The sequence below is a fragment of the Lepidochelys kempii genome, chromosome 1 (genome assembly GCF_965140285.1).
Source record: "Lepidochelys kempii isolate rLepKem1 chromosome 1, rLepKem1.hap1, whole genome shotgun sequence".
NCBI classification, from domain to species: domain Eukaryota; kingdom Metazoa; phylum Chordata; order Testudines; family Cheloniidae; genus Lepidochelys; species Lepidochelys kempii.
Window position 1 is genome coordinate 70,965,570 of NC_136380.1, and position 15,998 is coordinate 70,981,567.

Here is a 15,998-nt window from a genome sequence, read left to right on the forward strand (position 1 = left end):
CCAGAGGTTTGAGCAGGAAATAGGCAAAATGGAGATGTTTCCAGTGCCTTTTATATCATCTGCCATGTGGAGGAAATCCCATTGTTCTTACTATGGAAAATTACAGTAACAAGATGGTATTTGGAGTTACATGGGCAAGTCACATGTCCATGCATGATTTTGCCTAGTCACAGAAAGAAAGTCCATTACCTATACCTCAAACAGCATGTTCATAGGAAAGTCCCTTCAGAGTATGGGAGCGTCTTCAATTGTGAGTTAAATGTTCTTTTGATGGACCACTCAATTTGAATAGTCCCTCCAAGATGTGCTGGCTAACAACCTTGTGGGTGTTACCCCAGGAGCAAACATTTGAAATCCACGTATAGAGCCAATACTCATAACTTCAAATACAAAAATGATACACGTATACAAATAGCATAATCATATTTGGCAAATCATAACCTTTTCCTTTGACACCTTATCTGACAATCTTTGAACAAGATTTGTTGCAAATATATAACAGTGGTTGCAACAATGAACTGTCATATTTTAATGAGTTAACATCACAATGGCTTATTATTATTAGCATATGGGATATTATTTTTTTTTAAAAAATCAGAGGATGGTGTTGTGGATAAAGCATTGGTCTGGGACTCAAGAGATATGGGTTTTAATTCCTGGCCACAGATTTCCTGTGTGACTATGTGCAAGTCACTAGGTGCTAAATCCAAAGCTTTTTGAAATCAATAGGAGTCTTCTCACATACTTTGTATCAGGCCTTTCATTGTTTTGTGACTCAGTCTTCATCTATAAAATGAAGATAAGAATAGTTCCTTTTCTTTACCCATTGTCTATTTAGACAATAAACTCTTCAGGGGAGGGGCTGTTTCTTTCTGTGTCTATATAGCACCTAGCACAACGGGGACCTAATCTCAGTAGGGGCCTGTAGTCACTACTGTATTACAAAGAACACGTGACAATAATTTGTGATTTTATGCAAATATATCTATGTGCTATGCATGCAAGTTATAAGCAGAAGGAAGATAAAATAGGCTGGGGAAACTGTAAGCACCTTATCTCTACTATTTTGAATATATTTACTGTTACTGCCTATCCTTTTCACCCTTGTGGACTTCTGGACCTGTGGAGCACTCTCTGTTGGGTTTGGCAGATGAAAGCTTGTTTGTTTTTTTTCCCACATGTGGAGGAAGAGACACACACGTGGATCCATGCACAGATCTGAAGGCCACAATTTGTAAATGCCACCATTGTTCATTTTCACTTTAATTGGGGGATATACTTTCTCCATATGCATCTGATTTGATGTCAGATCCTTTTTCCCCCCCAATGGCAAAAAGAAATCTGGCGAGAGAGATTGGTAAGGGGAGAAGAAGGATAAGCCCTGCTCAGTAAGGAGGAATATTTCAGGCCATTAAATCCTTATTGTAGGTGGGCATGAACTAATACCTCATGGAAACCCAATTCATTCTTTCAATGTGTCGTATTTTTTCTGTACTTGTCTTCTTTTGTGTTTTTGATGATAAGTACATTTGCATGAAAGGAAAATCTTTGTTTCTGAATTTAACGGCTTGGAGTGCTGGGTCCTCAATTGAAGTAATAATCCTGTGCTTGTGTCACCAATCATTTCCTCATCAGCCAATTCTGATGTTACAAACAAATGATTATGATTTTAGCTGGGGACAAAACAGCACAAGCAGAAGAGCTCTTTAGAAACAGACCCCATGTTTATTCAAGTATCCTTAGAATAAAAAGAGGATGATGGAGAGGAATATTTAATATTGATCCTAAATACAATATTTATGTAAGTCTTTTGTCAAATGACAGCAGGACTCTGGCAAAATTGTGTACCATATTGCCTGAATAGTTCTCAAGTCAATGGTTGGATTTACTTCAATAGGAACTATGGTCACAGAAAAGTAAACATTCTATTTTTATTGAAACATAGCAAAAGCCTATTGTTTTTATTTTTCAGGGGGGAAAATGGGCCATGAAATCTTCTAATATAATATAAATATGAGCAGCAGTAATTCACGCATATCAAAGTGACTATATTGTATCTACATACATACCAATTACCAGCAACATTTCTGTAACAATTAGAATAAAATTATGAGTTTTCTTTTATTCAGCATATTTCCTGACAGCATTAGATGTGAACAAATTATTTATTAAAGTTTCTTCCATGTTTGTGGTGGTTTTCTTCATTTCCTTTACATTTGGTTTCTTTTATCTGTCATGCGAGGAAATTGTAAAATCAAAGAAATGTGGTATTTTAGCTCCCTATATAGTGGTCTGCAGATTAAGAATGGGGAATGATCTGATGGGAGTTTAGCAGAAATTGAATGATATGAGAGAAATCCTGTGTCCCCATGGGACAGAGATGAAGACGATATTTGTATTACTGCAGAAAAAGACATTTATTAGCACTTCAGCAATTTATGCCTTTGCCAGGACTGGCAGAACCTCCTTCACTTCTTAAGTAACAGTTCAAGGAAGGATTCAGATTCAGACCACACTGCTCAAAAAAAGTCTTTATGATCAAGTGCTGCTTTGTCTTTCTTTTAAATTAAGATTTTAGTTCTTACAGATAGGATAGGATAAGAAAATGGTTTTATTTACTGTGGATCCATTCCTGCAGTCTTTTTTTAGGGTAAAATCCTGCCCCCTACTTTAACACCCATTGAGATTAATATATTGACTCCTATTGTTTTTATTAGGAGTTGGATAGGGCCATGTTTGTGGAGAGGCCAGGAAATACTCAAAAACTCAGATTCCAATGCATGGAAGAGTAGAGACCAGCTCCACAGGGAGCTCCCTTTGTACTTTGAGTAAATGCAGTTATGGTGAGGGATAACTGCAGAAGGGATGGGCCACTACTTTTCTGCAGAACAAGGCTGTAAACGTGAGAGGGCTAGATCTGCTGCAGGAGATACTGAATAGCTCTGCTACTGTTTCATGCTCTAGGAAGGACCTCATTTCCCCCTTCCATGTAGCCCCGACTGCATTAATCAAAGCTACTGAGACTTGGTGTGGAAGGAAGGATTTCACTCTTATTCCTTACTCAAGTAAAACTGCCTTTGGCTTCAATGACAGTTTTGCTTGAATAATTAATGTAGGATTTTGACCTCTGTTTCTGCAACAACAGCTAACAAAAGGAGTCAGAGGAATCAATACATGTTGCTTGCCTTGAAATTAACATTTACCAAATGCACTGCTGAATTGAAAAAATTCAAGTCCAGCTTTTCCAAATGAGTATTATTAAAACAGAGATGGTACCAGAATGCTTTGCCTATTACCAGTGTCCTGAAACACAGCATAGCTTCAGGATGGAATTCTGCAGAACAACCATGGTAATAAATATAGTTGTCTGCCATTCCACACCAACAGAGTCCATATTAATGGTAGGAGAATTCCCTAGCTTTTCAAAATTCATTTGTCACAGATCTCTGACTCTCAGTGGACTCTACTTAACTCTTTAGCACACTTGACTGTATATTGCTCAGAATGAGTGCCCCTTTGTCACTGGGAGTGCATAGTAGCTCTTTCTAGCACCCCTTACTGACAGTTGCTCCAGTTCTGCAGCCATTTGCCTCTTCTCATGACTCAGCCCTCAGGTCTCATCACATTTTAGCTCCACCCCCTACAACAAAAGTCCAGTGTCCTTGCATCAGATCTTCAGCCCAGACACTCAGCGCTATAATCCTAACACTCTCCTATTTCAGGGCTCTCAAAAGACCTTATACCCAGGCCCTCCCACTACACCGGGTTCCAGTCCAGGATCCTATATGTAGCAATCAATGTCTTCTCTATCAGACTCCTTTTGCTCACTCCCTGAACTTCTTACTACTGTAGCCTGTCAGCAGGCCTCTCCAAAAGCTTCTATAAGTTTCATAGAATCATAGTAATGTAGAACTGGAAGGGACTTAGAGAGGTCATCCAGTCCCCTGCACTGAGGCAGGACTTAGTATTATCTGACCCATCCCTGACAGGTGTTTATCTAATCTGTTCTTCAAAATCTCCAGGATGGAGATGCTGCTGAACTAGGAATTGTCCATTTTGTGTTTGATTATTCCTTCCTAAGTGTAGTACTATATTCTGCATTTGTTCTTATTGAAATTCATGCTATTTAATTCAGACCATTTCTCCAGATCATTCTGGGTACTTACAAATTGATTGCTTGATTATTTAGTCACTTAGCTTCCGGGTGCTGAAGTTAAGTAGACTGGTCTTTAGTTGTCCTTGTCCTAGATTGTCCTTGGTTCCTTTTTCATAGGTAGGCACTCTGTTTGCCCCTTTCCAGTCCTCTAGGATATCTCCCATCCTCCACAAGTTCTCAAAGTTAATTGCTAAGGTCTCAGAGATCTGTAGCCAGTTCTTTAAGGATTCTAGAATGTATTTCATCTGGCCCTGCCATTTTAAAGACATCTAACTTGTCTAAGTACTTAACTTGTTCTTTTCCTATTTTAGCTTCAGATCCTACCCCATTTACACTGATATTCACTATATTAGTCATCCAATCACTGCTAACTTTTTTGATGAACACTGAAACAAAAGCTTCTATAAGTTTCATAGAATCATAGTAATGTAGAACTGGAAGGGACTTAGAGAGGTCATCCAGTCCCCTGCACTGAGGAAGGACTTAGTATTATCTAGACCCATCCCTGACAGGTGTTTATCTAATCTGTTCTTTAAAATCTCCAGGATTTAACACTTTGGCCATTGCTGCATTTTCTGTTATTGTCTTTCCCTCTTTATTGGGTAATGGACCTACCTAGTTCTTGGCCTTCCTCTGGCTTCTCATATATTTGCACAATGTTTTTTTGTTACTCTTTATATTCGTTGCTAGTTTAATCTGATTTTGTGCCTTGGCCTTTCTAATTTTGTCCCTACATGCATGTGTTGTTGTTGTTGTTTTTTTAGTCATCTTTTCTAATTTGACCAAGTTCCCATTTCTTGTAGGACTCTTCTTTGAGTTTCAGGTCAGAAGATCTCCTGATTAAGCCAGGGTGGCCTTTTACCATATGTCCCATTTTTCTTAAGCATTGGGGTAGTTTGTTCTCGTGCCCTTAGTAATGTCTTTAAAAAAAAAGAACTGCCAACTCTTCTGAACTCTTTTTCCCCTTAGACTTGCTTCCCACCTACCAATTCTCTGAGTTTGCTAAAGTCTGCCTTCCTGAAGTCCATTATCTTTTGTCTTCTCCTGCTTTCCCTCCCACAATTCCTTATAACCATGAACTCTATGTTTTCATGATTGCTTTTCACCATGTCTTCCACCTTTTACTAGTTCTTCTGCTTTTGTTACTCCACTGAGCACCTCCCAGTGTGTTCACCTTAGGAGCCCAGATCCTGCCCTTTTATCAAGGCTCACTACCAGCAGCTACTCCACCCATCCCCAAACTGTATTCCTCCTAGCCTTCAACCAGATTTTCCTACTCCAGAGATGATCCCAAGGCCAACTATTCTCCTTAGGCTTCCTACTTGAGCCTTGTGATCTCTCTTCACTCTCTAGTGCCAAAAGGACAGTATAGAGTTATTCCTTCTTTATTTGCAGCTTCTGTGCTCCAGACTTTCCACCTTTATAGCACCTTCCAGCTTCTTCCAAGCTGGTCTTCATCTTTAAGTAGATCTGGCCCACCCTCCAGGTGCAAGCAGGTGGGTTAATTGGTGTCTCAGGTGAACTTTAACCTGTTCAGAGCCAGGATGGGTTATGCACCCCATTATAGTCACTACTGTTTTTCTCTGTAGGAGGCCAGACTGGGACTTAGGTGATTTGAGTTCTATTCCAAGTTATGCCAAAAACTTACTGTTATCATAACGTTGGGCTACTGTAACAGGATGACCTTGCCCTATAAGGTCCAATAGGCCTGGGGCTAGTCAACCCTGTTTAATTAATCCCATTCTGCCACACCTGTGCAGAACCCTGTTTAATTAAAAAGAGAAGAAGCCCAACAATTAGTGCCCGCAAAAGTTTTAGCAGAAACTTTCTGAGGGGTGAGTAATAACAGAGTGAAGTTTTCCACCAGATAAAAGACAAGTCACTGATGAGACTCATGATCTGTTTGACTGAATAAATGGTTTTGTATGCAGGAACTTGAGAAAGCTATTGATATCAGCAAGAATACATAAGAATGGCCATACTGGATCAGACCAAAGGTCCATTTAGCCCAGTATCCTGTCTTCCGACAATGGCCAATGCCAGGTGCCCCAGAGGGAACAGAAACCTCAAACACATCCCCAGGTAAAGTTAATATATGGAACATAATGTTTAAATATCTCTCAGAGAACAGTATGAGGATTCTTTTGTTATTATATAACACTATATGGGGAAGGAGTGATACTGGTAGGGTGGAAACATGCAGTCATAATTGCAACACATGCAGTCATAATTGCAACACAGAAAACAGGCAAACTTTCCAAAATAGTGAATGTCTATAGCCCAATATAGTCTATGTCCTATCTGAGTAAAATTATGATGAGACTGGTGAATGAAAGAGTAGGTGTTTATCTGGAAAACAATGTCATTATAAACAAGGTGCAGAGTGATTTTGGGAGAGGATGATGCACTATTGATCACATTGTTAAATTAGAAACTGAAATACAAAGAAGAAGAAGTGTGAGGAACAAAGATTTCATGATAGCTGTCTCTTTAAACAATGAAAAGATGTATGACATGTGATAGAGGGGAAGTTTGTTGTACCACTAGGGATAGGGGGAAGAATGTACAGGTGTATTAGAATAATTTTGAGTAAAACAACCACATAGTTCAATCAGGAATGTTATGCTGAATATAATTAACATTAAAAAAAAAGGTATACCACAGGGAAGTGTTATCAGTCCAACCATAGTTCATATTATGATAAATGATCTCCCAAAACAAATAAGTAATGGGGTATGTGTAACTCTGTTTGCAGATGATTGTGCTCTGTGGGTTGGAAGCAGGAATATTGAGATGGCAGAAAAATGAATCAATAAAGTGTTATGAGAGACCTCTGACTGGAGGAATGCATGGGGTTTCAGTTTCTTCATTGCTAAAACCAAAGGATTGATCTTTATAAAAAGCAAAGTTACAAAGGTATGCAAATAGTATCTTTATGGAGAAAACCAGATATGGTTAAATTTTTAAATTATTAGGGGTAAAATAAATTTCTTTGGAAAAACCATATAAATTATGTTAAAGATAAATGTATGGGGCAGATTAACCTCCTTAACAATCTTGCTGGGACTAATTGGGGATGGATAAGAAAACACTACTGATGCTATACAGGTACTTAATAAGATCATTTATTGACTATGGCTTCCAAGATTTTAGGTCAGCATCAGAATTAGAAATTAATAAAAAAATAGATTTAATACAAGCCCAGGCACTATGAATTGTGTGTGATGCATGATACAGATAGATTGTACTGAAAACCCAGTTACACTGTGAATGAAATTACTGGACTTAATTTTCTGGGCCAAAGTTAATGAGAACTGCAATGATAACAGTTCCAAACAAATATATGAGGGAATTTGATAGGTGAAATATAGTGCACAATGTTAGAACTCCACATGCCATTTGAGTTAAAAGGGGTTGAAAGACAAGGAAAAAGCTGAATGAAATAAAAACTTTTAGCAATGAACAAAAAAGTTATGGATTGAAAGATGCATATCCAAACATGGCTTTCAATGTATTCTACAAACTAAATGGTAAAAAAGAGAGAGTAGGTATTAAATAAAGGAGTGTACCAGTATATAGATGAAAAGTGGAGTCAGTTTTATCAAATGAGAAATGGGTCCAAATAAATAATAATAATAATAACAATAATTAATAAAACAGGAAGAATAGGGATGGCATATTGTATACAAAAATTGGTAATTCATACAGCTAAAAGAATATCTGATTAAGTAGCTGTCATGACAACTGAACTAGTAGAAATAATACTAGCATTAAATTGGATCTGGGATGTATGCTCAACAGCAGAAGTCATTTTTTTTTTTTTTTTTTAGTTTACTCTCAGGCTTTATGGTGATAAAAGTGTATCTCAGTATGTAGAAATGATTGAATTAATGAAATTATATTTCTAATAACAGAGTTAGTACAGATGGTGATATTTGTCGCATTAACTTAGCAGGGAATGAAATGGTGGCCAAAGCAGCTAAAAGCCCTACAAGAAATGGAAGGATTGACATAAAAATACCTTTGAGCAAACAGGAATTCAAAAGCCCGGTCCTGAAAGATTTAAAAGAGGAATGGCTAAAAATTAGGATTAATAAAAAAAGAGAGATATTTTTTTTTAATTGTGCCCTAGAATTGAGAATAACAACATACTTCACGGCCTGGATAGGACTAATTAATTACTTTTGTTTAATGTACTAACTGGCCACTGTAGCTAAAACTTCTTTTTTTTTTCAAATAAAGATGCAAATATGGACTATGTACACTGTATAAGGTGGAAGAAACAACTGATCACCTTTTACAATAATGTAAGGGCTTTGATAAAGCAAAGGAAAAGCTGCCTGGGGAATTCAAATATCTCCAGGTAACAAAAATTGCACTGTTGTTTAGTGAAAACATTGAGGAAATGGGGTATTATTAAAAAATCACAGTCACATTACCTGAAAGATGCAGAACCAAGTGAGATTGAGGAATTAAATATTGTAGAATTATAGTTGGTGTGGCTATAGACTATAGTCAAGGCTGCTTCACCATAAAAAAAAAAAAAAGATAAAAGGAAGAACGGTTGTGCCTGGCTGTGAAGGAGAGCAGCTGAGCTGATTTGTGACTGGAGAGCTGAGCAATGGGAGTGGAAGAGGAGCCAAAGATGGATGAGAGGCTCAACGCTTGATTGAGTGAAAGATGCTTTGGTGCTGTTTAATTTCATTTGCAGTTTTGAGTTCTACTGGGGGGCTCAGGAAGAAGCCCCAAGACCTGCTACTTTGCAAAAGAAGTGTATGGTTCTGTTAATTTCTCCTTGATTTTAGAAGGACTTAGTTACTGACCTACAGTGGAGCTGGAAGAAGGTATTTACAGGATGCCAGCTGAGAGAAGCCAGGTCGGGGCCTGAGCAGTTACAGCTGGATTTGGATATTCTGGAAGGGGAGTTAACTTTTAAGTGATATGGCTGGAAGATGAGGAGACAGAAGACCTTGATGGAGGCAATCAATAGGAGGAAGCAAATAAGGGGAAGGTCGAGCAACCCCATATACAGCCACAAGAGGGTACCAGCCTGTGAGTTGCTTCTGTGTATGTGGAGCTTTCTCCAGGATGGGACAGATTTTTTAAATATAAATAGAATATATGAGCCCAAAAAGTTAAATGTGTTAATATGTTCATGTGACTGTCTAACATTAAATAGTTTTAAATAATGTTTGGAGTTTGGCATACATAGACCAAAGCCTGCTTAGCACCATGGCAAACACGTTATTAAAAATCACTAACTTTTTATTAACAATAGAGAAAGGAAGGAAAAAACAATGCATATGTAAAATAAAGTATTAAGTGAGGCTTTCATTTAAACAATATCCCTTGTTCCATTTCCCTTTGGCTGGTGAGAGTTTGCAGAAGGAAACACCCCTCGTATGACACTCTTAGATGGTGTTAAAGATAGTAATAACTATGCTTTTTGGGGGTTGGGGGAAAGAAAAACATTAATTGAGATGGACTGTAACTGATCTTGTTGTGAAAGTCTAGTCCCAGTTCCTAGAAGACAAAACCAGACAAACATCCACAAAAGAGAAGAGAAATTAGCAGTAAATTTAGGGCTGTCAATTAATCACAGGTAATGCCTGTGATTAACTGAAAAGAAAATTGACATGTTAATCTCATACCTCTGGGCAGGGAGGGAGGCATTGGTGGAAGGGGGGCCTGAAGCCCCAGTCCAGAGCTGGTATGGGGTCTGAAGCCCGAAGCCAGCCTGGATCCCCAAGCCTCGTGCCCTAAGGGGGACTGGAGGGTGGAGTCCCACGCCCCAAGAGGTACTGAAACCCCAGACCCTAAGAGGGGCTGAAGCCCAACCCCATACCCTTGAGCCAGGCTAAAGCCCCAAGCCGTGGGGAGTGGGGGGTCTGAAGCGCCAAGCCTATATTTAAAAATATAGAACACTTCAAAAATATTTAAATAAATGGAATTCGATTATTTTTTAACAGCTCAATTAAAACTGATTAATTGCAATTAATTTTTTGAATTGCTTGACAGCCCTAGTTAAAATAGAAAATTTTGCTTCTGTCTCTGGTGTTGACTCTCATTTGCAGCTTCACTGCTGCAAAAACAGAGGCCCAGTGCACAGTCTTATGCCACTCCAAACTGGTGCCAGCATCAGGCTGTTTAGGACATTCCTTTTAGCTGCCTCTTTCTGGTCACAGGCTTACAGCTAGGGTGACCAGATGTCCTGATTTTATAGGGACAGTCCAAATTTTGGGATATTTTTCTTATATAGGCTCCTGTTACCCCCCATTCCCTGTCCTGATTTTTCACACTTGCTGTCTGGTTACTCCACTTACAGCAGCATTGCAAATTATGTAGTCTTGGCCAGCTTAGCCAGACTGTTATTAGACAGAAGGAAAAAAGAAGAGGGATAGGAAAGAGGATAAGAAAAGTGGGAAAGGAAAAAGAACATACCAGATGTGTGGGAAAGAAAGGGGAAAGAAAGTCTCAGATAACAGGTGATAATCAGGATTTAGCCAAAGCCTGTGAAGGTGGCAGTGTCATCTGGCTATCTCTGTCTGGCCTGGTCTGTTCAGGACATCTATCAGGTTGAAAATGAAGAAGGTTTGGGGTCCTAGGAGACAGAGGGCATGGCAGCCATGACAGTGAGGCTTGCTCCTTCCCCTTTTCTCACCTTTTAGTCAATGCTGTGGTAATTCCTTTCGTAATTTTAATTTCCCAAATTATTTTAAGGACCCCAAAAGAGAATCATAGGCGGAATAATCTCTCCTCTTATTATTTTGTCCACCAATTAGGCCTAATTTAGGATACAAGGATTTTGGTTAATTGATTTTAGGTCCCACACGTTTCTCGATTATCGGGTATGGTTTTAACATAGACCTTGAATTATATCAGTAGGCCTTTTTTTTTGGTCTAATTTTGTCTGTCTTTCCTTATCATTTTTTCCCATCATTATTTATTGTTATAAGCTATTGTGACACTTTATGATTTTTTGTTCACTTTTCCAATGAGGTTTTGTTTGTTTTTTGTAAAAGTGTGGCTCCAATTATTACAACATACCCTATAACAGCAAGTAATTTAGGATTAAATTTAAATTTAAATTGTAGGACTTTATGTAAACTCATTTTGAGTACCTCCATTTTTAGGAGTGCAAACTGTGATCCCTCATTTTCAGAGGTGATGAGTACACACCATTCCAAATAAAGTAATTGGGACCTGCATCAGCTTCAGTGCCAATATTATAAAACTATCTGCAATTTGTTGTGTTCTAATGACAAGCACTGTTATGCCCATTTTATTTGTATTCTCTTCTTAGAAAGTAGTGTTCAGGCACTCGGATATTATAACACTGAATGCGTGAAGGATGGCTAGACAGATATTGGCAGCTGTAATTGAAGTTCCTGGAGGAAACAAACACGTTAGTAGGAGCCATTTTGCCTGATACTTTAGCTTTTGAAAAAATACACAATCATACCATGGAAATGTATATTTATATTTATATAACTCTGCTCACATAGAGCTAGAAATCACATGCATGTTATTTTTAAAGATCTTCTCTTGTTTCTGTTTCCTTTCAATTTACCTTCAGTTTTTCTTTTCTTATTTGTGATTTGCCTGAACTGGGAATTCAGATCCAAAGTTGGATCAGAATCCAATCTTCCCCAAAGTTGAGTGATGATATAAGATTCATAGTCTACCTCCTTACTTAGAGTGAGATATCTGATCCCCATCTTGTGTAGATGTATTCGTGCTAACTCTCATTGATCTAATGCACTAAAAATGGTAGTGTAGTAGAAGTAGCATGGACAGCCATGCGTACGTACTCATGGGGTCCAAGTGGGTTAATACTCATGGCAGCTAGCTCCGGCCACTGCTCACTGCTGCTTATGCTACTGCGTCTTCACTACGACTTTTAACATGTTAGCTCAATGAGAGTTAGTGCAAGTATACGTAAGCAAGCTGGGAATCACACCCCCAGCATCAAGTTTAGACACAGCCACAGTTCCCACTGGACCCTTTATAGAGATAGCATCAACAACGCAATATGTCTCAAGCTCTGAATTTCATAGCTGCATAGATTATAAGGCCAGAAGAGACTATTGTGATTTACTAGTTTGACCTTCCGTGTAACACAGGCCATAGAATTTAGCACTTCCCCAAAGTTCAGGGGAATGGAGAGTTCTCATAAGGTGTTGGGTTAAAGCTCATTTCTAATTTTAATTCAATTGAATGGTGCTTTTTTTAAGAAATGGCAACTTAGCTTCCTTCAATTGTGCTTGCTGATTCAGTTCAGTGCAGTAGGTCTTTGGGTCTCAAACTTTTCCTTGCCTGACTGTCATAAATATAAAGGGAAGGGTAATCACCTTTGAAATCCCTCCTGGCCAGAGGAAACATCCTTTCACCTGTAAAGGGTTAAGAAGCTAAAGGTAACCTTGCTGGCACCTGACCAAAATGACCAATGAGGAGACAAGATACTTTCAAAAGCTGGGAGGAGGGAGAAAAACAAAGGGTCTGTGTCTGTCTGTGTGATGCTTTTGCCGGGGACAGAACAGGAATGGAGTCTTAGAACTTAGTAAGTAATCTAGCTAGATATGCATTAGATTATGATTTCTTTAAATGGCTGAGAAAATTAAGCTGAGCTGAATAGAATGAATATTCCTGTCTGTGTGTCTTTTGTGTAACTTAAGGTTTTGCCTAGAGGGATTCTCTCTGTTTTGAATCTAATTACCCTGTAAGGTATTTACCCTCCTGATTTTACAGAGGTGATTCTTTTTTACTTCTATTAAAAGTCTTCTTGTAAGAAAACTGAATGCTTTTTCATTGTTCTTAAGATCCAAGGCTTTGGGCCTGTGGTCACCTATGCAAATTGGTGAGGATTTTTACCAAACCTTCCCCAGGAAGTGGGGTGCAAGGGTTGGGAGGATTTGGGGGGGAAAGACGTTTCCAAACGACGCTTTCCTAATAAAAATAAACCAAGATAAATGTTTGGTGGTGGCAGTGGAAGTCCAAGGGCAAAGGGTAAAATAGTTTGTACCTTGGGGAAGTTTTAACCTAAGCTGGTAAAAGTAAGCTTAGGAGGTTTTTATGCAGGTCCCCACATCTATACCCTAGAGTTCAGAGTGGGGAAGGAACCTTGACACTGACCATCACATAGTTTCAGGACCTTACCTCCCATCTCACCATAGTGAAGAGGGGGCAGTTTTGATTGCCATGGCTTACCCCTGGAGTAAGTAAAAAATTGAGTATTAGTAAATATGATTCATGTAAATTAAAGTAAAAAGAGGAGGCTTCCCAGCGCTCGATTTCTGCATGTACGTTCTCATTTACTGAAGCTTCCTTTCAAAAATGAGCCCAGAGAAAAAGTGTTTTTAAAATGATTCATGTGTAGTATTATTAGCCCAAATCACTTACAGTTGGCAGACTGTAACTTGTGTAATTTTTGTATGCATTATTGTTCTTATTAAGAAGAAGAAAAAAATAAATGTGAAAAGGTACAAGTAAGAACTTATCTCAGATTGAACAAACAGTTGTTACATTATCTGCTTTTATGTAATTTATGTTCACCTTCAGGAACAATAGAAAAAAAATATGGAGTCATATTTTCTCCTATGGGACACATCAACTGCAGTGGCTTTGATTTGGTGTCAACGCTTGGAACTATAATGAAGACTGATGTTGACTAAATGTCAACCAGAAAACACGTCAGGAAAATAGAAGTGATCAAAAAATGTCTTCCATTGCCACATAAGGTGCTTCTGAGTTTTACAGCCTCTCCTGTGGATCTTCAGTGTTATCAGTGTGCTGAGCAGCATGTTTATACTGTATGGGCCAAGTTATGTCCTCAGATACATAGTCAATGGGAGAATTGTGTGGGATTCCATGCAGCATTTGATGCTATATCTTCAGCATTATAAGCTACACCTACAGTTAACCACATGGCAAGTTGTTTGAATCTCAGGGAAATGAATAGAAACTGATGAGTTCATGGATATTTAAAGACACATAATTAAAAAGAAAAAGATTCTACACTGACTACCTGTGTGGGAGAGAGACAGAGCAATCATTTTTTAAAAAATATATATATATATATTTTTGAACAGTAATATTCCAAATGTGTTGATCTTCCCAGAGTTAATACAGATCTCATATCAATTGTATCCTTGATTTCCATGCAGAAAACTAGGTAGTGTGTAGGGAGTCAGGTCATGGAGTATGGAGAGTCTTCTGCTCTTCCAGTTTCTCTCTGAAACATCAAACCACAAAGCCTACAAAGACTTGTAGTTGTCCCCAGTGGAATGGCACTGACTTCTGGGGAAGAAATTAATGTCATAAATTTCTGTACATTCTCACCCCACAGTATTTTTGTGAGCATCTCATTTAGTTCCTCATTTACTCTCTCTAAAGAATTGTTCACCATTGCTCAGCATATGCACACTGCATATTATTTGTGGCTTGCTCATTCAGAATATTTTGCTTCTGTGGAAATAGCTTCCTCCTCAGATCACTCTTATTAATTGGATTTGAATCCAGCTTCAGGATACTGGTGCAAATTTTGAAATAACATGTAAAAGTCAGCAAGCTGAGCAGGAAGCCACCTAAACTAGACAATAGGAAATGCAGAGGAGAAGGGTGCAGGGAGCAGGCGTTTGAACCCACATCTCCCATCTCACAAAGGAGTTCTGGGATGAGGGTTTCTCAGCCTCTCCTGCTGAAGCCTTTCCTCTGCAAATAAATAATTTTAAATACTTATTGGAACAGCGACTTGAACTTGGGTCTTGCACATCTCAGGTAATTCCTCTAATAACTGGTCTTAAAATTATAAGGGGTGACCGGGGGGAAGCACTGCCTCAGCTGTGTTTTATATGGGGCCCAATCTGTTCAGTAGCTTGTGAACATGGCTAATGGATGGTAGCATGCAGGCAACATAGATTGGGAAATATCTAGTTGGAGGACTCTGCTGGGGCTTAGATGTGAGACGGGTACTCAATCATCACAACTGAGGTGGCTGTGCTGCGGATTTTAGGCACCTAAGGGACTTTATTAAGTGAGAACTTCAGCACCCAAACTCCCCAGGTGCCTACAGGGTTAGGTGGCAGCTGAGTGGGGATTTTTACAGTCTAAATTTTTGAATGTATATATTTAAAGTGGCAGTTAGGATTCTAAATCCCTTTTTGGAGCTAGCCCTTAGTCTCTCTGTGCCTCAGTTCCCCATCTGAAAAAATTGAGATAATAATAATTCCCTGCCTCAGAGACATATTGTCAGGATAAATGCATTAAAGATTGTGAGGTATTGAATTCTGTAATAATACACTAATTCAGATCCCCCTACACTAAGTTGTATTAATTGCATTCAGTTAGGCTTTCCTAGGCATATTTATACCTGCTCTACCCTTTTGCAAAATAGGTCTTGTCTACACTTGCGGCGGTGGCATGTAGGGTACATGTCACAGTGAAAGGCAGTCTAACTCCTCACTATGGTGTGTAGCTACATGCAGTAGTGAAAGTCTCTGGAAGTGGGGAGGGAGTGGGGAAACACTCTGGCAGCCTTTCCCCTTCCAGAACTTGCCTCGCTGCTGGGACCCTTCCTTGTGGCAGGGAAAGGCTCTGTCAGTGGGGAGCTCTGACTTTCCTCCCTGCTTTCCCTCCTTTCACAGATTTTCCTCACTACCAGATGCTTTCCCTGTGACAGGGAAAGGCTTGGATAGCAGGGAGGCAGTGGGACAACAGGGAGGCAGTGGGCCAATACACTGCTAAAAATATCAGTGTAAACATGGGAGGCAATGCTTGGCCGTGTAGAGAGACCTGTGGGCTATAATCCCCAAGGGTTCTGGCATGTCTCTACTCACTTAAGCCA